We start from the raw sequence: 5,539 nt of genomic DNA, 5'->3' as shown, positions 1-5,539 counted from the left end.
TTATAAACATGTAATTTAACCTGTGAGATATGTTGTTGCAGTCTGTGTCCTGCATAATGAACCCACCTAACCTGAGCGCAGCTCTCACTCACCCATCTGGGCTCGGGATGTGTCCCCTCCACTGCCTTTCTCCCATGGTTATTTCCCCCATTGCTGGAGTCCGCAGTGATCTGAGATCACTCACTCATGTACCTGGGAATGGGTATCACAACCCAAACTGCCAGTAGATTGGACCCGGATTTCTTAGGCCTTTGTGTCTCTCGCATGGGCTTCCAAATGGAGTTGAGGAGGTGTGGGCGGCAGTGAGAGCCAGAGAAGAAAGAGAGAGACCAAGACAGAGGCAGACACAGGGAGACGTGCTGCCCATGTGGGCAGGGCCTTGGAAGGCTGGCCATGTCCTGTCCACTGCATCCTCTGCATCAAAGATGGCCCACTGGTAGCAACCCTCCTCAGAGGCTCCTGAGCAAAGGAAGAAAAACTGGATGGAATCAGACTCTACGAAGCCATCTTCAGTTGGAACAGAACAGAGAGGGATTCAAAGACAATTCAAAGCAAAGGTATTCAAAGCACAATTGGAGGCAGGGATCCATGCTCTCACCTCAAGACTCAGTCCACACTATTGTCTGCTTCTCTGCTCACAGGCCCAGCTGGAGCTGGGGGTAATGCCCCACCCACTAGTCTCAGTCCAACTGAGGGGAACTGAGCCAAGAAAGAAGTTTGGCAAGTTGTAACTCCAAGGAAGAGCATTCAAGAAAACAAATTTCAGGTACAAAGCCTATTGACAGAGAGACCCCTACACAAGAAGGAGGCCTGCTGCAGGCGATCTGCAAACAAGCAGGGAACAAATGACCTCACATTTTGCCTCGCTGGAGAGAGCCACTAAACTCTAGGTCTCTTTCTCCAGGGAGGTCCCACTTATGAACCTAGACACCACCCCACCACGCGTAAAATTGAACAGATATTTTTTCCCATAAGTCCAAAATCCCAGTCTACCCTTTCCTTCTCGCATGGCAGTCTGAAGTTCTGCCCCCTGTAGAGCACAGAGTGTTTGTTTGGTTTTGTCCTGAGAGACCTGGGCATAGTGTGGACCACTAACCATCAGGATGAAATCAATGACTAATGGGGAAGAAAGAGGGTGTGGGAAGAAAGGGACACTCGGTGGGGGGAGGAGCAGTCTGCTGGTTATGACTATGCCTGGCCAGTGGTAGTGTTGACCCTTGGTTTGGGCTGTGTCTGGAAGGACAGGGTGCAGAACCCCCAGCTCTGATGGTACCCATAGCAGGAGAGTGGTTGCCCTGTGTGGACTAAGTTTGGCAGACAAGGCTGGTCCCTGCTGGGTCTGCCATCAGAGCCTTAATAGATATGGACTGCAACCTAAGAGCAAGAGTGTGGTCTCCTGATTCCAGCAGAACCCTTGAGCAGTGGCTTACTGGCTGTGAACCAAGCCCTGAGGGGTATGGAGTACTCCACTGCCTCCAGCAGGGCTGGTGAGCAGAGGCTTACCAGGTGAGGACTGAGACCTGTGGGCAGAGTGTGGTGCCCTGACTCTAACAGACCCTGCCAACAGGCAGGGCATGGTCCTCTGACTCCAAGTGGTCTGGCAAGCAGAGGATAGCTGTGTGTACACAGAGACCAGAGGGAAGGCCGGTGCCCTGACTCCAACAGAACCTGCAAATAGAGGCTTACTAGGCAGTGGACTGAGACTGGCAAGAGGGGATGTGATCCCCTGACTTCAACTGGTTTGGCAGGCACAACTCCAGACCCTACTTCAGAGGCTAGCTGTGTGTAGACTAAGACTTGTGGGTGGGGCGTTACCCCCGGCTCCAGCTGGGCCTGTGAGCAGAGAAGCAGACAATAGTGTTAACTGAGTCTTGCAGGTGAGAATATGGATCCCTGCCTCCAATTGTGCTTTGAATACCTTTGCTTTAAATTTTCCTTGAATCCCTCTCTGTTGGGCAAGGTTTGCGCTGCCAGAGACAATTTGGTTGGAACCTATGTCTGGGGTTGTCCACTCTAGGACATTCTAAGGTTGACCTTTGAAGTTCTGTAGTGGAAAAGAACTGAAGGGTGGGGGCTGGGCTCTGCAGCTATTTGTATCTCTTCGCAGTCAAGGTTTAAATATAATAGGGTGGTTTCTTAGGATAGGGTAGAGGTTGGCTGATATAAAAACAGAGCTACCCTGCACTATCTCACCAAGGAGGTCCTCAGAGTTTCTAACCAAAACTCTGAAAGGGGCCTTTGTAAGGTTGGAGGAGATAAGCCTAAATTACAAAGCCTAGAGTTTTGGTAAGGGACTATCTCTACTACCTGGGAACCCCAATTCAATCACCCTACCAGTTCTAATAACCAAACAGTAGAAAATAAACATGGTGCAGACCCAACAGAAGAACTCTGGCAACATGAATAACCAGAGTAGATCACTCCCCCCGCCAAGAAATGACAAATGAGATCCAACTGAAGATGCCATGCATAGACAAATGACAGCAATGTCAAAAACTGAATTCAGAATATGGATTGCAAATAAGAGAAATAGAATGGAAGAAAAGATCAAATTGAATTCCAAAGAGTAGTTCTAAAGTTGTCTCAAGAAATTAATGAATTCAAAGCCCAGGTCACTAAAGATATGGACATAATGAGAAAAGAGGGCAGAGCTCAAGGAAATGAAAAAGTTAGTTGAGGAACTCCAAAAATACAGTAGAATCCCTCAATAATAGAGTTGACCAGGCAGAAGAAAAGATCTCTGAAACTGAGAACAAAGCTTTTGAACAGTCCCAAACACTCAACAAGGTAGACAAATGGAGAGCAAAAACTGATCATTCCCTGAGAGAGTTGTGGGATCACTCTAAAAGATCAAACATTTATCTTATAGGAATTCCCAAAAGAGAAGAGGTCCTAAAGGTATAGATGCTATACTCCAAGATATTTTGGAGGAGAATTTCCCAAACATTCCAAGAGATTCAGAACTTTAGACAGCAACAGTTTCAGAACCCCAGCAAGACTCAATCCAAATAAAGCATCTTCTAGACACATTGTGATTAACCTTCCAAAGTTAAGATGAAGGAGAAAATTCTGCAAGCAGCCAGATGTAAGAAAAGTATCACCTACAAAGGGAGAAATATCAGAATAACTGCAGATCTCTCAGCCAAAACATTTCAAGTCAGAAGAAGATGATCATCAACCTTCAATCTCTTAAAACAAAACAACTTCCCGCCCAGGATCTTCTATCCAGCTAAATTGAGTTTCATTTATGATGGAGAAATCAAATACTTTAATGACATACACATGTTGAAGAATTTTGCCATAACTAAACCAGCTGTCCTGGATATTCTCAGACACATCCTCCACAATGACCAGTGCAATGCATCCTCTATATTGGGACAGCCAAGCATCAGCCAAAACAAACATCAAGTGACAGGCTGATGACTAGATGGAAGGATGATGCATTTCGACTTGTGCCTCCAGGCCACCACAAATGTAACCTTTCCAAGAAGGCACCAAAGGTCACTAAGTACTCATAAAATTCATTACGTGTTAAAACAGTAAAAAAAATCATAAAAATTGTCTGATTTTTTACATCTACAACCATTGAAATGTTTAAGGCATTGTAATATTTGTTCATAAATATTTTGAATATGAAATAGGTGTCCTGAAATCAGGACCCCAGTGGATAAAATAGAGACTATGCCAGAAATCTAGTCAATCAAAGATTTTTGAATTATACTAATGAATTGACACTATTATATCAAATCTTATAACTTCTGATCTTGAATCAATATGACCATTTTATTAATTAATTTTAAGCCACATAGTTTTTACGTGAAAACATTTTGAAAAGTCAAACACTGCAGAAAGGTACAGGATAAAATTAAAAATTTCTGCACTTGGAATTCTGCATATTCTTCCAAATTGGTGGCTCCATGTTAATACAAGTTTGCGTATATTTTATATTATTTCAAAGAAGACTCCTTGTGTGTTTTCTTGGAACGTGCAATGTGACCCAGACAATGTTGAGTGATGGTTCCTGTGATCTCCCCTCTTTTCTCTGTTATGGATGCACTCACACAGCCATCTGAGGTGTGTGTATTCATGGAGGGCTCATCCTGTTCATGAAGGTGCTCAGAAGCCCAGGGCTCACTGCATGTAAGATTTCTAGATGCAGAAATTCAGCATCATGTGTATTCAAATTTCATACGAGAAAAGAATTCCAATTATACTCTCCCAAAAATAGTATTCTCAGGTTGTAATAGGTTACACATATTCTCTAGAATAATAAATTATGGACATAATTTCTGTCTTCCTAAGCATCCATAATTTTGTCATCTTTTATATGTACTGACCATTTTTACTTTGAATTGTCTGTTAATATTCTCTATAAGTTATCACATTGCACTATTTGTCTTTTTTGGTTCATGATTTGTAGTAGTTTGCACTATAGAATGGATCCCAATCTTTTGTCAAGTGTTGTAGGATAGCTTTAATGTAAATTCATTCAAGTTTCTAAGCATAAAACAATATTATTGACTATGACACTGCATTTGTTCTGTTTCTCTATAAATATGTGTCAAACACTTGTAAGTAACATTCTGTTATAAACACTTCCTATAACTCACTTAACAGCCACATTTTAATACACACACACGTAAATATATATACATACATATATATATATATATAAAAACTGGAGAATATTTGTTGTGGGACTTGATTGATGGTGACACTTGTTACCAAAAAATATAATCAGTTCTGTGTTAACCTTAACCAATTTGATTGTAAGTGCTTCCCTGCTGTGAAGGAAAAGGAGCTTTATGGATCCCACCTACTCCTGTTTCCCCTTCTTCCTTGGGGTAGCAAACTTCTGGCAACAAAGCAGACAACACTTTGTGAGGACGAGCATCACAGCTGCTGTGCAGGCCAGCAGGAAGCCAATCATGTCCAGGGAGTGGTACTGGCCCCACCTGAAGTCATGGGCTGCAGCCTACAGGTGCTCAGCTCCTCCATGGAGCATGACGAGCACAATCCAGATGACCACTCGATCCAGGGGCTTCACTGGCTGGTCATGGTGAATTCCTGATAATTTCATAGCATTCTCCTTATAACTGAAAGGCAAAAACACTTATCAAAATTAGAAAGTTTTGTTTTTATTAAAAACAAGTGGGTAAAATGTGGTATACATATGTTATTCAAGCCAAACGCTTGTTGCAGAAAATATTAATTCTTGTGGCATGAACTTTGTTGGTTGCATTGTATTTAACAGATATTCTTATAGGGTAAAAGCTGAAAAACATATACTCTTAACAAAGTGGGTTGAAATGAGGACATAGGAAGGAATCTTAGCAAGACAAAACTTTTTTTTTAAATTAAATGATAGCTGTGTACATTAATGCAATCATGGGGTATAGTGTGGTGTTTTCATATACAATTTGAAACATTTTCATCAAACGGGTTAACATACCCTTTATGTCATTTTCTTAGTTATTGTGTTAAGACATTTATATTCTACTTTTAGAAAGATTCACTTGTACCCTTGTAAGATAAACCA

At 42.1% G+C, this 5,539-nt stretch overlaps 1 pseudogene; it reads right to left on the bottom strand.

Annotated features, from left to right (window-relative positions):
• Positions 1–4,678: 4,678 nt before the first annotated feature.
• LOC100951940 overlaps positions 4,679–5,539 on the bottom strand; it is a 15,402-nt pseudogene continuing 14,541 nt past the window's right edge.

Source organism: Otolemur garnettii, unplaced genomic scaffold (assembly GCF_000181295.1).
Source record: "Otolemur garnettii isolate 467f Iridium unplaced genomic scaffold, OtoGar3 scaffold00191, whole genome shotgun sequence".
NCBI classification, from domain to species: Eukaryota; Metazoa; Chordata; class Mammalia; order Primates; family Galagidae; genus Otolemur; species Otolemur garnettii.
This window is presented reverse-complemented; position numbering and strand designations above follow the sequence as displayed.